This window comes from Phyllobates terribilis, unplaced genomic scaffold, assembly GCF_046119375.1.
Source record: "Phyllobates terribilis strain yellow unplaced genomic scaffold, ASM4611937v1 Scaffold_160__1_contigs__length_4322635, whole genome shotgun sequence".
NCBI lineage: Eukaryota > Metazoa > Chordata > Amphibia > Anura > Dendrobatidae > Phyllobates > Phyllobates terribilis.
The window spans coordinates 3,216,923-3,233,440 of record NW_027362920.1 but is presented as its reverse complement, the minus strand read 5'-3'; the positions used below and the strand labels follow the sequence as shown (position 1 = coordinate 3,233,440).

Below are 16,518 nucleotides of genomic sequence, written 5' to 3'. Positions count from 1 at the left end.
CCTTCCAACGGTGTTGAGGCGGGTGGGAACAGCAGGGGGTGAAGGTGCTGTGTTTAAAGAGGTGGAGTTATGCAGATCTAAAACGCGTGGATTGCAGCAGCAGCAAGCCGAAAAGTGCAGGCATGTAAGGGATCTAGAGGTTGACAACATGTCTTCTTAACGGGAGTCCAGGAGCTCATCTCCACAAATGGACTTTTCAGGATCCTTGGGTGGCTCCGTAGTTTGAAACCAATTCTGGTTATCGCTTCTCGGCCTTTTGGCTAAGATCAAGTGTAGTATCTGTTCTTATCAGTTTAATATCTGATACGTCCCCTATCTGGGGACCATATATTAAATGGATTTTTAGAACAGGGAGATGGAAAAAGAGCTTGCTCTGTCCACTCCACGCATTGACCTGGTATTGCAGTATCTCCAGGACCGGTGCACCCCTTCTTTAATGCAGTTTCTAAAATCAGAATGAATTGAATTCAATGTTTTTTGTTCATTTTGCTTGTTTGTCGGATTTTGGGATGGACTCTTTGGCTTTGCTTTTCTTCTCCTCATTGGATTTTTCATGTTCAAAGTTGCAGAAGCCAGATTACAAGCTCATTTTGGTTCAACTTCAGCAACTGTGCATTGCATTGCCATGTAATGTGATGCAATGCTATCTTTCTAGCTCTCCCTTTTTACTTCCTTTTGGATAAACAGACATATTAGGCAAGCATTTTGGAGCTTTCACCTAAATAACTACAGGTGGTGAGATAAGCTGCACAATATAATTGACCTTTCAGTATATTGTTGCACACACACCATCTATTTAGCAAATGCCCTTGTTATCAACAGCAGCCTTTTAAACTCACCTGAGCTAACAGGTATGTGCGCTGGTTACTCTGCTGCGCTTAAAATTTCTTTTTTGGTTTGCTACAATGCCTTTTCTGAAACGTTGTCTCCTTCTGCTGGAACACTGACTTCTTTCATTTAATGCCTGCAGACTATAAAAGAGAACCCAACCCAAAAAGTTTGGTTGATTAGTCTGTGGCATTCTGTTAAACTGTTGCTTATGGCGGTCTCTGTGAGCTTCTCAGCGACATTCAGCCAGCCAGGTATCCTGCCTGCAGTAGATGGAATGTGGCAATGGAACGCTGGCTGCGCGTGTCATAATAGGCTCTGAGCCTTTATATACCTGTGCACAGCAGCAGCCACCTTCAGTCTGCTGCTGGACAGCCAGCAGCAGCAGCAGCAGGAGAGGTATGTAATCAGGAGCCCTCCTGCTAAGGGTAGACAGCTGCTCGTTCCACCCCACCCCCCGCCTTAATTGGTTCTCCTCCCTTCCAACGGTGTTGAGGCGGGTGGGAACAGCAGGGGGTGAAGGTGCTGTGTTTAAAGAGGTGGAGTTATGCAGATCTAAAACGCGTGGATTGCAGCAGCAGCAAGCCGAAAAGTGCAGGCATGTAAGGGATCTAGAGGTTGACAACATGTCTTCTTAACGGGAGTCCAGGAGCTCATCTCCACAAATGGACTTTTCAGGATCCTTGGGTGGCTCCGTAGTTTGAAACCAATTCTGGTTATCGCTTCTCGGCCTTTTGGCTAAGATCAAGTGTAGTATCTGTTCTTATCAGTTTAATATCTGATACGTCCCCTATCTGGGGACCATATATTAAATGGATTTTTAGAACAGGGAGATGGAAAAAGAGCTTGCTCTGTCCACTCCACGCATTGACCTGGTATTGCAGTATCTCCAGGACCGGTGCACCCCTTCTTTAATGCAGTTTCTAAAATCAGAATGAATTGAATTCAATGTTTTTTGTTCATTTTGCTTGTTTGTCGGATTTTGGGATGGACTCTTTGGCTTTGCTTTTCTTCTCCTCATTGGATTTTTCATGTTCAAAGTTGCAGAAGCCAGATTACAAGCTCATTTTGGTTCAACTTCAGCAACTGTGCATTGCATTGCCATGTAATGTGATGCAATGCTATCTTTCTAGCTCTCCCTTTTTACTTCCTTTTGGATAAACAGACATATTAGGCAAGCATTTTGGAGCTTTCACCTAAATAACTACAGGTGGTGAGATAAGCTGCACAATATAATTGACCTTTCAGTATATTGTTGCACACACACCATCTATTTAGCAAATGCCCTTGTTATCAACAGCAGCCTTTTAAACTCACCTGAGCTAACAGGTATGTGCGCTGGTTACTCTGCTGCGCTTAAAATTTCTTTTTTGGTTTGCTACAATGCCTTTTCTGAAACGTTGTCTCCTTCTGCTGGAACACTGACTTCTTTCATTTAATGCCTGCAGACTATAAAAGAGAACCCAACCCAAAAAGTTTGGTTGATTAGTCTGTGGCATTCTGTTAAACTGTTGCTTATGGCGGTCTCTGTGAGCTTCTCAGCGACATTCAGCCAGCCAGGTATCCTGCCTGCAGTAGATGGAATGTGGCAATGGAACGCTGGCTGCGCGTGTCATAATAGGCTCTGAGCCTTTATATACCTGTGCACAGCAGCAGCCACCTTCAGTCTGCTGCTGAACAGCCAGCCAGCAGCAGCAGCAGCAGGAGAGGTATGTAATCAGGAGCCCTCCTGCTAAGGGTAGACAGCTGCTCGTTCCACCCCACCCCCCGCCTTAATTGGTTCTCCTCCCTTCCAACGGTGTTGAGGCGGGTGGGAACAGCAGGGGGTGAAGGTGCTGTGTTTAAAGAGGTGGAGTTATGCAGATCTAAAACGCGTGGATTGCAGCAGCAGCAAGCCGAAAAGTGCAGGCATGTAAGGGATCTAGAGGTTGACAACATGTCTTCTTAACGGGAGTCCAGGAGCTCATCTCCACAAATGGACTTTTCAGGATCCTTGGGTGGCTCCGTAGTTTGAAACCAATTCTGGTTATCGCTTCTCGGCCTTTTGGCTAAGATCAAGTGTAGTATCTGTTCTTATCAGTTTAATATCTGATACGTCCCCTATCTGGGGACCATATATTAAATGGATTTTTAGAACAGGGAGATGGAAAAAGAGCTTGCTCTGTCCACTCCACGCATTGACCTGGTATTGCAGTATCTCCAGGACCGGTGCACCCCTTCTTTAATGCAGTTTCTAAAATCAGAAAGAATTGAATTCAATGTTTTTTGTTCATTTTGCTTGTTTGTCGGATTTTGGGATGGACTCTTTGGCTTTGCTTTTCTTCTCCTCATTGGATTTTTCATGTTCAAAGTTGCAGAAGCCAGATTACAAGCTCATTTTGGTTCAACTTCAGCAACTGTGCATTGCATTGCCATGTAATGTGATGCAATGCTATCTTTCTAGCTCTCCCTTTTTACTTCCTTTTGGATAAACAGACATATTAGGCAAGCATTTTGGAGCTTTCACCTAAATAACTACAGGTGGTGAGATAAGCTGCACAATATAATTGACCTTTCAGTATATTGTTGCACACACACCATCTATTTAGCAAATGCCCTTGTTATCAACAGCAGCCTTTTAAACTCACCTGAGCTAACAGGTATGTGCGCTGGTTACTCTGCTGCGCTTAAAATTTCTTTTTTGGTTTGCTACAATGCCTTTTCTGAAACGTTGTCTCCTTCTGCTGGAACACTGACTTCTTTCATTTAATGCCTGCAGACTATAAAAGAGAACCCAACCCAAAAAGTTTGGTTGATTAGTCTGTGGCATTCTGTTAAACTGTTGCTTATGGCGGTCTCTGTGAGCTTCTCAGCGACATTCAGCCAGCCAGGTATCCTGCCTGCAGTAGATGGAATGTGGCAATGGAACGCTGGCTGCGCGTGTCATAATAGGCTCTGAGCCTTTATATACCTGTGCACAGCAGCAGCCACCTTCAGTCTGCTGCTGGACAGCCAGCAGCAGCAGCAGGAGAGGTATGTAATCAGGAGCCCTCCTGCTAAGGGTAGACAGCTGCTCGTTCCACCCCACCCCCCGCCTTAATTGGTTCTCCTCCCTTCCAATGGTGTTGAGGCGGGTGGGAACAGCAGGGGGTGAAGGTGCTGTGTTTAAAGAGGTGGAGTTATGCAGATCTAAAACGCGTGGATTGCAGCAGCAGCAAGCCGAAAAGTGCAGGCATGTAAGGGATCTAGAGGTTGACAACATGTCTTCTTAACGGGAGTCCAGGAGCTCATCTCCACAAATGGACTTTTCAGGATCCTTGGGTGGCTCCGTAGTTTGAAACCAATTCTGGTTATCGCTTCTCGGCCTTTTGGCTAAGATCAAGTGTAGTATCTGTTCTTATCAGTTTAATATCTGATACGTCCCCTATCTGGGGACCATATATTAAATGGATTTTTAGAACAGGGAGATGGAAAAAGAGCTTGCTCTGTCCACTCCACGCATTGACCTGGTATTGCAGTATCTCCAGGACCGGTGCACCCCTTCTTTAATGCAGTTTCTAAAATCAGAAAGAATTGAATTCAATGTTTTTTGTTCATTTTGCTTGTTTGTCGGATTTTGGGATGGACTCTTTGGCTTTGCTTTTCTTCTCCTCATTGGATTTTTCATGTTCAAAGTTGCAGAAGCCAGATTACAAGCTCATTTTGGTTCAACTTCAGCAACTGTGCATTGCATTGCCATGTAATGTGATGCAATGCTATCTTTCTAGCTCTCCCTTTTTACTTCCTTTTGGATAAACAGATTTATTAGGCAAGCATTTTGGAGCTTTCACCTAAATAACTACAGGTGGTGAGATAAGCTGCACAATATAATTGACCTTTCAGTATATTGTTGCACACACACCATCTATTTAGCAAATGCCCTTGTTATCAACAGCAGCCTTTTAAACTCACCTGAGCTAACAGGTATGTGCGCTGGTTACTCTGCTGCGCTTAAAATTTCTTTTTTGGTTTGCTACAATGCCTTTTCTGAAACGTTGTCTCCTTCTGCTGGAACACTGACTTCTTTCATTTAATGCCTGCAGACTATAAAAGAGAACCCAACCCAAAAAGTTTGGTTGATTAGTCTGTGGCATTCTGTTAAAATGTTGCTTATGGCGGTCTCTGTGAGCTTCTCAGCGACATTCAGCCAGCCAGGTATCCTGCCTGCAGTAGATGGAATGTGGCAATGGAACGCTGGCTGCGCGTGTCATAATAGGCTCTGAGCCTTTATATACCTGTGCACAGCAGCAGCCACCTTCAGTCTGCTGCTGGACAGCCAGCAGCAGCAGCAGCAGGAGAGGTATGTAATCAGGAGCCCTCCTGCTAAGGGTAGACAGCTGCTCGTTCCACCCCACCCCCCGCCTTAATTTCTTCTCCTCCCTTCCAACGGTGTTGAGGCGGGTGGGAACAGCAGGGGGTGAAGGTGCTGTGTTTAAAGAGGTGTAGTTATGCAGATCTAAAACGCGTGGATTGCAGCAGCAGCAAGCCGAAAAGTGCAGGCATGTAAGGGATCTAGAGGTTGACAACATGTCTTCTTAACGGGAGTCCAGGAGCTCATCTCCACAAATGGACTTTTCAGGATCCTTGGGTGGCTCCGTAGTTTGAAACCAATTCTGGTTATCGCTTCTCGGCCTTTTGGCTAAGATCAAGTGTAGTATCTGTTCTTATCAGTTTAATATCTGATACGTCCCCTATCTGGGGACCATATATTAAATGGATTTTTAGAACAGGGAGATGGAAAAAGAGCTTGCTCTGTCCACTCCACGCATTGACCTGGTATTGCAGTATCTCCAGAACCGGTGCACCCCTTCTTTAATGCAGTTTCTAAAATCAGAAAGAATTGAATTCAATGTTTTTTGTTCATTTTGCTTGTTTGTCGGATTTTGGGATGGACTCTTTGGCTTTGCTTTTCTTCTCCTCATTGGATTTTTCATGTTCAAAGTTGCAGAAGCCAGATTACAAGCTCATTTTGGTTCAACTTCAGCAACTGTGCATTGCATTGCCATGTAATGTGATGCAATGCTATCTTTCTAGCTCTCCCTTTTTACTTCCTTTTGGATAAACAGACATATTAGGCAAGCATTTTGGAGCTTTCACCTAAATAACTACAGGTGGTGAGATAAGCTGCACAATATAATTGACCTTTCAGTATATTGTTGCACACACACCATCTATTTAGCAAATGCCCTTGTTATCAACAGCAGCCTTTTAAACTCACCTGAGCTAATAGGTATGTGCGCTGGTTACTCTGCTGCGCTTAAAATTTCTTTTTTGGTTTGCTACAATGCCTTTTCTGAAACGTTGTCTCCTTCTGCTGGAACACTGACTTCTTTCATTTAATGCCTGCAGACTATAAAAGAGAACCCAACCCAAAAAGTTTGGTTGATTAGTCTGTGGCATTCTGTTAAACTGTTGCTTATGGCGGTCTCTGTGAGCTTCTCAGCGACATTCAGCCAGCCAGGTATCCTGCCTGCAGTAGATGGAATGTGGCAATGGAACGCTGGCTGCGCGTGTCATAATAGGCTCTGAGCCTTTATATACCTGTGCACAGCAGCAGCCACCTTCAGTCTGCTGCTGGACAGCCAGCAGCAGCAGCAGCAGGAGAGGTATGTAATCAGGAGCCCTCCTGCTAAGGGTAGACAGCTGCTCGTTCCACCCCACCCCCCGCCTTAATTGGTTCTCCTCCCTTCCAACGGTGTTGAGGCGGGTGGGAACAGCAGGGGGTGAAGGTGCTGTGTTTAAAGAGGTGGAGTTATGCAGATCTAAAACGCGTGGATTGCAGCAGCAGCAAGCCGAAAAGTGCAGGCATGTAAGGGATCTAGAGGTTGACAACATGTCTTCTTAACGGGAATCCAGGAGCTCATCTCCACAAATGGACTTTTCAGGATCCTTGGGTGGCTCCGTAGTTTGAAACCAATTCTGGTTATCGCTTCTCGGCCTTTTGGCACGATCTGTAGTTGGTTGTGACATTGGGCTGAAGGTTACTGTGGTGGCAGAACCGATTCTTGGCCTTTGGAGATATCCAGTGCTGCTTTTGGGAATCGGTGCTAAAGCTGCAGTGCCTTTTCTTTACGGAGGACGGTGTGTTGGAGGGAGGACGAACTTCGTGGAGGCTGCGATCCGTGTGTGATATTTTCCTTGGTATCTGGAAAAGAAGAGGAAAATCATGGAGACAAGGAGAAACCCTGGAGGAAGGAAGGAGAATCAAGCAAGCAACCCGAATGATTATTTCTCGGAGGAGCATCCGCTGAAGGACACCATCAGGTTCGTGGTTGCTCCTGACCACCGGCAGGTGAAAGATTCTCAATTTATTTTCAATGTTATTTGTAATCTCTTGAAGATCGACAAGGAGCATCTTTTTTGCTTTCAATCTTTTTTTTCTCGAGGACTTTATGATGTTACGCTTAATAAAGCCTCGCAGTGTGAAAGTGCCTACGCTCTTTATGAAGTAAATAAAGAGAAGGTAGAGCTGGAGGGGGTGAAAGTAATCCCCTCTTTTCAGTTTTCAATGAAAGTACTGACGATTCATTTGTTTAGTCCATTTATTACAGACTCTGAGGTTGAAAGTTACCTATCAATGTATTGTGACAAAATCATCCCTAAGAGACGCGGGGAAACACAGTTTGGAGTGTGGAACGGGAAACGTGTGTATGTGGTATCATTTAGGAAGAACCCGAATGAGGAGGGGGGCGTGTCCAGACCTCCGCCGCAGGTTTATATCAACCATAGCCGCGGTTATTTATTCTTCCCAGGGATGCCACACTACTGCCGTGTGTGTAAAAAATATGGACATCTGGATGCAGAATGTAACAAGTGTTTTAGCTGCATGGGTACTCCTCACCAGATGGATGAGTGCCCTAAAAATAAGAAAAAGGATGTAGAGGAGATGGACACATCGCCTGAAGAACAGCAACAAGAAGCTAAAGACGATGTGGAAGCAGGCATTGCTGCTGAAGAGGAAAAAGGGGAAGAGGAGAAAGAAAGGAGTGAGAAGGAGGAGACAGAAAGAAAGAGAAAAGAGGAAGAGGAGGGACGGGCAATGAAGGAGAAGAAGAAGGAGGAACGGGTTAAAAAATCACAAGAAGAAGAGGAAAGGAAGTTGGAAGAAAGGAAGAGAAAGAAGGAAGAGGAAAAACAGAAGAGGATAGAGGACATAGAAAAAAGGGCCATGGAGATAAAGAAACAGATGGAAAGGAAAAAGAGAGAAGAGCAGAAGAAAGAAGATAAGAAGAAAGAAGATAAGAATGAAAAGAAGAAGATAGAAGAACAGAAGAAAGAAGATCAGAAGAGAGAAGAGAAGAGTCAAATGTTGCAAGAAATTTCTCCACTAAGTAAAGGGAGTAGTTGTGGAGGGGAAAGTGATATTCCAGAAGTAGTGGAGTCCACTCCTACTAATTCCCTGTCGCAGAGCTTACCTTGCGCGCAGGTACAAATGGACTGCACAGAAAAATCTCTAAAAAGAAGTGTGGATAGAAGTGATAATGAAGGAATACCATGTGGTGGGAAAGTAAAGGCATTAGAAGCAACAAGTCTGCTGGGGAGTGTGTCATCTTCGGATGTATCAGATCTGGAGGTAGACCCATCTTCTCCGGCAGTAGAGAATGAGGGCGGAGGGAAGAGCCCTGCACTAAATGTTAGAAGATGATCCGCTCAATGTCCCTGAATGTTCAGGGGTTTAACGACCTATATAAGAGAACTGCTTTATATGATTTTTTAAATAATGAAAATATTGATTTTATCTTTCTACAAGAATGTAATTTGACAAAAAAAATAAGCTATGAATATTTACAGGGTATATGGAAGGGTAACTTATGCTTTTCTGGTGGGAACGAGTCAAAAAGTGATGGTGTGGGGTTTTTATGCTCTAAAGATTGGGAGATTGTAAATTATGAAGAGATATACCCTGGGAGGATTTTAAGAATTGATGTGCAGAAAAATGGGAAGAAAGTGAGGTGTTTTAATGTGTATGCAAATGCAGAAAAAGCCTTGAGATTACATTTGTTTGAACTGTTGCAGCTGTTTTTACCTGGAGTAGATCCATTAGTTTTAGGTGGGGATTTTAATTGTCATTTAAAAAATGTAAAAGATGGGTCAGCTTCATGTCTTAGAAATATTTTAGCAGCTTTTAATCTTAAAGATACATGGGCATTAGATGGACAAAAAAAGGAGCATGAAGTCACTTGGGTGGGGAGAGGTGTTTCATCCAGAATAGATTATATTTTTATATCTCAAGCCCTAACATGCTCAGGTTTTAAAACGCATTCAACACCTTTTTCAGATCATAAAATAATAGAATGTAGTTTTAAAATAGAATCAGATGTGGATAAAAGACCGTCACACTGGATATTTAATGTATCCCTACTACAAGACGAGGTGGTTATGGAAGGTTTTAAAAAGCTGTATGAAAAACTGAAGCTAAAAAAAACGTTTTTTAAATCTATTTTTAATTGGTGGGATTTTGTCAAGAAGGAGGTAAAAATATTTTTTATTAAAGAAGGAAAGAAGAAAGCTGCTGCAAAACGTATTTTTTATAATGATCTTAATGCTAAACTGCAATGTTTTTTCACCTCGAAAATAACGGATGTGATCTGCAGGAGGCGATCCGAACAACAAAAGAAAAGATCCAAAACTGCCTGAAAGAAAAAGGTAAAGAAATTATTTTTAATTCCCGAGTAAAAGTTTTAGACGAGGATGAAAAATGCACAAAATTCTTTTTTAAAAAAATATGTGACAAGAAGGATTATATGAAGGTTTTGGAAGGAGAAACAAGTTTGGAGGGGAAGAAGATGAAAGCAAAAGAATTTTATGATGATTTATTTTCTGTTAAATACACGGATGTGTCTCTAAAAAAACATTTTTTAGAAGGACTGGAAAAAAATTTTAATGCGGAAGATAAATCTTTTTTAATAGGGAATTTTACTAAAGAGGAAGTTTTTAATACAATTAATACGCTACAAAATAACAAAACGCCGGGAGCAGATGGACTACCTGTTGAATTTTACAAGTGTTTATGGGAGATCATGGGTGAGGATTTTTATGAAGTAATTTTAGAAGCAGAAGCATCTTTTAGTGTCCCAGAGTCGTGGTGGGAGGGTCTTATTGTTTTATTATTTAAGAAAGGAAATAAAGAACTGATTAAAAATTGGAGACCAATAACCCTTTTAAATACGGACTGTAAGGTATATGCAAAGTTACTAGCAAATAGATTAAAAAAGGTAATCGGCTCAGTAATAGAAGTGGATCAGACGTGTGCAGTGCCAAATCGGAGAATCAGCGACTCATTGATTTTAATCAGGGATGTTTTATGGGATGTTTTAGACAGAAAACAAAAGCTTGCTCTAATTACTTTGGATTTTGAAAAAGCGTACGATAGAGTTGCCCATGATTTTTTATTTGCAGTTTTAGAGAAAATGGGATGCCCGGATGTTTTTAGCAAACGTATTAAATCTCTTTACAAATCATGTTTTAGCAAAATATCTATTAATGGTTTTTTATCTGATAATGTAAAAATAAACTGTGGCGTTAAACAGGGGTGTCCCTTATCCCCTATTCTTTTTATTTGTGCAATTGAACCACTTTTAGCAGCTTTTAGGAGAGATAAGGTAATCAATGGTTTTTTTATTCCCGGGAGTTGCAATGAACAAGTTAAAGTGGTGGCATATATGGATGATGTGACGGTTTTAGTTAAAGACACTAGAAGCATGAACAGAGCCATAAGAACAGTGGATTGGTTTGGGGGCGCATCGGGTTTTAAAATTAACATGGAAAAATCTGGTATTTTAACTGTTGGTGATTTTATTGTAGATTCTGAGTGTAAATTAACAAGAATGAATGAAGTAAAAATTTTAGGTATTTATTTCTCAGAGTCAGGTGGTAATGTAAGAAATTGGGAGTCTCTGCTGGAAAGAGTTAAGAAAAAGATTACTTTCTGGCAGTTGAGAGATCTTACCCTGGAAGGAAAAATTTTAATTATTAGACAGGTTTTACTCCCAATGTTTTTATATGTCTCAACAGTTTTTATCCCCCAAAATAATATCATGAAGAGAGTTATTAAGGTATGTTTTAATTTTTTATGGAGATCCAAGATGGAAAGAGTAAAGAGAGAGGAGATATATAAATCAAAGAAAAAAGGTGGGAAAGGTTTTCCGGATATTAGGTCCTTTTTATATGCAAAGTATGTAGCGAACTGTGTATGCACTTTATTAGGACCAGGCTCTAAGCTAAAGTTGTTTTCTATATATAATTTAGGTTTCTATATTAGAAATTATAAATGGTTGGAGATGTCTCTAAATAGGCCTTATAGGTTTTTACCTCCAGGAAATTATATTGTTTTAGAAAAAAATTTAAGAGATTTTAAACTTAAGATGGTCGAAATAAATGTTCTTAAATGCCATAAAAAAATCCTAAAAATCCTGGAAGAGAGAATAGGTATCAGTCCTGTGGAACATTTTTCATTCAAAATTGTGGAAAGAATCTGGATGAATGTAAATTATAGTGTGTTATCTAATGAACACAGGGATTTACTCTGGTGTATAGTAAAAGACTGCCTGCCAACCCGTGAGTTCCAACACAGGCGTGGGTTGGTAAGATCTGAAGTGTGCCCAAGATCCAGGTGTGGGAATAGTGAAACACCCATGCACATCTTCTGGAATTGTAATTTTGCACAGACAATATGGAGGAAAGTGTGCAATATAGTGAGAGCTGTGAGTACTGTTAATTTTTTGGATTTTAACAGAGTATTTTATGGGATGGGGATAAGAGAGGAGGATTTTAAAATTGTATGGATTATTATTGCATGTGTGAAGGCGGCATTGTGGAAAGCAAGGAACATTTTAGTGTTTAAACATAAGGAAGTAACAGTCGACCAGTGTATTAAATTATGTCTAAGTTATTTGTACATGTATTTCTGGAGGGACAAAATGACGCTTGGCAAGGTGAAAGCAAATGAGAAATGGAAACAATGTAAATGGAATGAACTTACCTTGTAAGATTTGATTTTTTGAAAACCTGTGGAAAAACAAAAAAAGAAGAACAAAAACAAACAAAAAAAAATAGCCAAAACTATATAATTTTTAAAAAAAAAAAAAAAAGAGGGAAAAAATAAATAAATATATATATATAAAAGAAAAAGAAAATAAAAGATTTGGAGAAGTATTAAAATTGGTAGAATGCACGATGATGGATTTGAGTCTTCTTATCTTTTTGTTGATTCCAAGACTTTGTAATCTGAGTGTAAAAAAAAGAGAAGAAAGAAAAAAAAAAAAAAAAAAAAAAATCTGTTCTTATCAGTTTAATATCTGATACGTCCCCTATCTGGGGACCATATATTAAATGGATTTTTAGAACAGGGAGATGGAAAAAGAGCTTGCTCTGTCCACTCCACGCATTGACCTGGTATTGCAGTATCTCCAGGACCGGTGCACCCCTTCTTTAATGCAGTTTCTAAAATCAGAAAGAATTGAATTCAATGTTTTTTGTTCATTTTGCTTGTTTGTCGGATTTTGGGATGGACTCTTTGGCTTTGCTTTTCTTCTCCTCATTGGATTTTTCATGTTCAAAGTTGCAGAAGCCAGATTACAAGCTCATTTTGGTTCAACTTCAGCAACTGTGCATTGCATTGCCATGTAATGTGATGCAATGCTATCTTTCTAGCTCTCCCTTTTTACTTCCTTTTGGATAAACAGACATATTAGTCAAGCATTTTGGAGCTTTCACCTAAATAACTACAGGTGGTGAGATAAGCTGCACAATATAATTGACCTTTCAGTATATTGTTGCACACGCACCATCTATTTAGCAAATGCCCTTGTTATCAACAGCAGCCTTTTAAACTCACCTGAGCTAACAGGTATGTGCGCTGGTTACTCTGCTGCGCTTAAAATTTCTTTTTTGGTTTGCTACAATGCCTTTTCTGAAACGTTGTCTCCTTCTGCTGGAACACTGACTTCTTTCATTTAATGCCTGCAGACTATAAAAGAGAACCCAACCCAAAAAGTTTGGTTGATTAGTCTGTGGCATTCTGTTAAACTGTTGCTTATGGCGGTCTCTGTGAGCTTCTCAGCGACATTCAGCCAGCCAGGTATCCTGCCTGCAGTAGATGGAATGTGGCAATGGAACGCTGGCTGCGCGTGTCATAATAGGCTCTGAGCCTTTATATACCTGTGCACAGCAGCAGCCACCTTCAGTCTGCTGCTGGACAGCCAGCAGCAGGAGAGGTATGTAATCAGGAGCCCTCCTGCTAAGGGTAGAAAGCTGCTCGTTCCACCCCACCCCCCGCCTTAATTGGTTCTCCTCCCTTCCAACGGTGTTGAGGCGGGTGGGAACAGCAGGGGGTGAAGGTGCTGTGTTTAAAGAGGTGGAGTTATGCAGATCTAAAACGCGTGGATTGCAGCAGCAGCAAGCCGAAAAGTGCAGGCATGTAAGGGATCTAGAGGTTGACAACATGTCTTCTTAACGGGAGTCCAGGAGCTCATCTCCACAAATGGACTTTTCAGGATCCTTGGGTGGCTCCGTAGTTTGAAACCAATTCTGGTTATCGCTTCTCGGCCTTTTGGCTAAGATCAAGTGTAGTATCTTTCGAAAAGGCGGTTTTGGATGTTGGCCGCCCTAGTAGATTGATACATTATGCACACTGGGGTTTAGGCGCTTGTTAGTACGCCAGGTGGCTAATATAGTCATCTGGTGGAAAGCATGGCCCCCCAGGATCGACGCCATTGGGCCGGGGAAGATCGAAAGCCCGAAGTGTGAAGTGCCCCAGGAGTGGTGACCCTGGGGTGCCTTAACTCACTGGGATTGGGAACCCCACTTGAGTTTATGGCACATTTGCACAAGCACTTCAAATTTTCTTTCTTCGCACACACCCTTATTCCGGGCCTTCTGGCCTTAGGATGGGGAATTTTTCAATTCCCGGTCGAAGGTCCGGGCAGTATTATACTGTGAAACCTTCACTATTTATTTAATTTCTTTGTCACTGTGTGTCCACTTATTCACGTGTGTCACGTCCTACTAGGATTTTGTCGGGATGCGGTTCCCTTACGGGTTCCTCTCTTGGCAGGTCTAGGGGGGGAGTGTGTGGCCATCAGGTTCCGCTCCCCCCTGAACCCCCCTGGCTCTCCTCTTTCGGGAGGAGAGCGTTGTTGGCTCCCCTCTTTCGGGAGGGGAGCACAGTCTTTGGCTCCCAGTGCCTTGCTCGGGTGAGAACTCGGGCAGGTGCTGGTGGTAAGATTGGGTCGCCTCTGGCTTCGGCTGGAGGTGGCTTTTTGTCCCTGTTCCTCGCTGTGGCCTTTTGGCTCGGAGGGACGGGGAATGGTTTGGGGGACCCTTCTCCTTTTGGAGAGGGTTTCATGAAGACCAGCATCCTAGTGCACTTTTTTTGTGGCACTTGTCACTTTTTTAAGCGCACTCGGGTTTTGTACACGAATTCGGGCTTTCGCCAAAAGAATTTAAAAAAAAAAAAAAAAAATCTGTTCTTATCAGTTTAATATCTGATACGTCCCCTATCTGGGGACCATATATTAAATGGATTTTTAGAACAGGGAGATGGAAAAAGAGCTTGCTCTGTCCACTCCACGCATTGACCTGGTATTGCAGTATCTCCAGGACCGGTGCACCCCTTCTTTAATGCAGTTTCTAAAATCAGAAAGAATTGAATTCAATGTTTTTTGTTCATTTTGCTTGTTTGTCGGATTTTGGGATGGACTCTTTGGCTTTGCTTTTCTTCTCCTCATTGGATTTTTCATGTTCAAAGTTGCAGAAGCCAGATTACAAGCTCATTTTGGTTCAACTTCAGCAACTGTGCATTGCATTGCCATGTAATGTGATGCAATGCTATCTTTCTAGCTCTCCCTTTTTACTTCCTTTTGGATAAACAGACATATTAGGCAAGCATTTTGGAGCTTTCACCTAAATAACTACAGGTGGTGAGATAAGCTGCACAATATAATTGACCTTTCAGTATATTGTTGCACACACACCATCTATTTAGCAAATGCCCTTGTTATCAACAGCAGCCTTTTAAACTCACCTGAGCTAACAGGTATGTGCGCTGGTTACTCTGCTGCGCTTAAAATTTCTTTTTTGGTTTGCTACAATGCCTTTTCTGAAACGTTGTCTCCTTCTGCTGGAACACTGACTTCTTTCATTTAATGCCTGCAGACTATAAAAGAGAACCCAACCCAAAAAGTTTGGTTGATTAGTCTGTGGCATTCTGTTAAACTGTTGCTTATGGCGGTCTCTGTGAGCTTCTCAGCGACATTCAGCCAGCCAGGTATCCTGCCTGCAGTAGATGGAATGTGGCAATGGAACGCTGGCTGCGCGTGTCATAATAGGCTCTGAGCCTTTATATACCTGTGCACAGCAGCAGCCACCTTCAGTCTGCTGCTGGACAGCCAGCAGCAGCAGCAGCAGGAGAGGTATGTAATCAGGAGCCCTCCTGCTAAGGGTAGACAGCTGCTCGTTCCACCCCACCCCCCGCCTTAATTGGTTCTCCTCCCTTCCAACGGTGTTGAGGCGGGTGGGAACAGCAGGGGGTGAAGGTGCTGTGATTAAAGAGGTGGAGTTATGCAGATCTAAAACGCGTGGATTGCAGCAGCAGCAAGCCGAAAAGTGCAGGCATGTAAGGGATCTAGAGGTTGACAACATGTCTTCTTAACGGGAGTCCAGGAGCTCATCTCCACAAATGGACTTTTCAGGATCCTTGGGTGGCTCCGTAGTTTGAAACCAATTCTGGTTATCGCTTCTCGGCCTTTTGGCTAAGATCAAGTGCAGTGATCTACCGGTTGCTGCCTTGGTCTTGGCTGAGAGGTGCCTTGGGTACCCGGCTCCTTGGCCTCGGGGGATCGCTGCATGTAGCAGTGCGGCTTCACCCCCTTGCTGCTTTTGGGGAGCCGGATTAGTCCCGGGGCAACGAGGGGCGATCAGCCTGCCTGCTTTTTTTAAGTAGGCGAGGAGGATTTTTGCCACCTTTGGTGTGAAGATATGGACGGGAGAAGCCCAAATATGCTGACCTGTGAAGAGGTCCCAGTTTTTGCAAGATTGAAGAATGCAGTGCGGTTTATTTTTTTGGATCCAGAGAAGAAGAAGTCTGGCTTGTTTTTTTTGGTAGAGAAGATTTTGTTTGAACTATTGGAAGTTCAAATGGAACAAGTTTTGTCTATGTTGGAGTTCCCGAAGAGAGGGATATATGATGTTATTTTTTGTTCAGAAGATATCTTTTCTGACTTTTGGAAGAGAATGGATCTAGTGAAGGAAGATTCAATACTTGAAGGTGTTTTTTTTGTGTCGCATTTTCCTAGGAAGGAAAGGCTAATAGTAATAAGGATGTATAGTCCTTTCATATTGGAAGAAGAGATCATGACCTTTTTATCCCGGTACTGTGAGAAAGTGAGTTCTGCTGGCAAAATGTTTAACCGATATGGTTTTTGGACCACGAGGTGGAGGTTCCTGGTCAAGTTCAAGGAAAGTTCGGATGGTGTTGTGGTACTCCCACCAAGTAGATTCAAAATCGGGACAGTTAATGGAGATATGTTCTTTACAGGTATGCCGAAGTTTTGTAGGCGTTGTAAACAGTATGGCCATGAAAAGGATTCCTGTACATTACAGTGGTGTGCCAAGTGTGAAGAAGTGGGACATAAGGCAGAGAATTGTGAAAAAAGTAAGAAATGTAATCTATGT

The 16,518-nt window shown here is 42.4% G+C and overlaps 5 non-coding genes and 3 pseudogenes across 5 annotated transcripts; all 8 read left to right on the top strand.

Moving 5' to 3' along the window:
* Positions 1 to 240: 240 nt before the first annotated feature.
* LOC141207447 (U2 spliceosomal RNA) lies at positions 241 to 431 on the top strand. Its single transcript, XR_012277784.1, has one exon. It is a non-coding gene; the product is annotated as a U2 spliceosomal RNA (small nuclear RNA).
* A 1,115-nt stretch (positions 432 to 1,546) lies between these two features.
* Positions 1,547 to 1,737, top strand: LOC141207446 (U2 spliceosomal RNA). Its single transcript, XR_012277783.1, has one exon. It is a non-coding gene; the product is annotated as a U2 spliceosomal RNA (small nuclear RNA).
* Positions 1,738 to 2,856: 1,119 nt separating this feature from the next.
* LOC141207444 (U2 spliceosomal RNA) lies at positions 2,857 to 3,047 on the top strand. Its single transcript, XR_012277781.1, has one exon. It is a non-coding gene; the product is annotated as a U2 spliceosomal RNA (small nuclear RNA).
* A 1,112-nt stretch (positions 3,048 to 4,159) lies between these two features.
* Positions 4,160 to 4,350, top strand: LOC141207443 (U2 spliceosomal RNA). The gene has a single exon (XR_012277780.1). It is a non-coding gene; the product is annotated as a U2 spliceosomal RNA (small nuclear RNA).
* Positions 4,351 to 5,465: 1,115 nt separating this feature from the next.
* On the top strand, positions 5,466 to 5,656 carry LOC141207187 (U2 spliceosomal RNA). The gene has a single exon (XR_012277608.1). It is a non-coding gene; the product is annotated as a U2 spliceosomal RNA (small nuclear RNA).
* Positions 5,657 to 12,040: 6,384 nt separating this feature from the next.
* Positions 12,041 to 12,274, top strand: LOC141207295 (U2 spliceosomal RNA; annotated as a pseudogene).
* Positions 12,275 to 13,380: 1,106 nt separating this feature from the next.
* LOC141207382 (U2 spliceosomal RNA) lies at positions 13,381 to 13,472 on the top strand (annotated as a pseudogene).
* An 809-nt stretch (positions 13,473 to 14,281) lies between these two features.
* On the top strand, positions 14,282 to 14,461 carry LOC141207302 (U2 spliceosomal RNA; annotated as a pseudogene).
* The last annotated feature ends 2,057 nt before the right edge of the window (positions 14,462 to 16,518 follow it).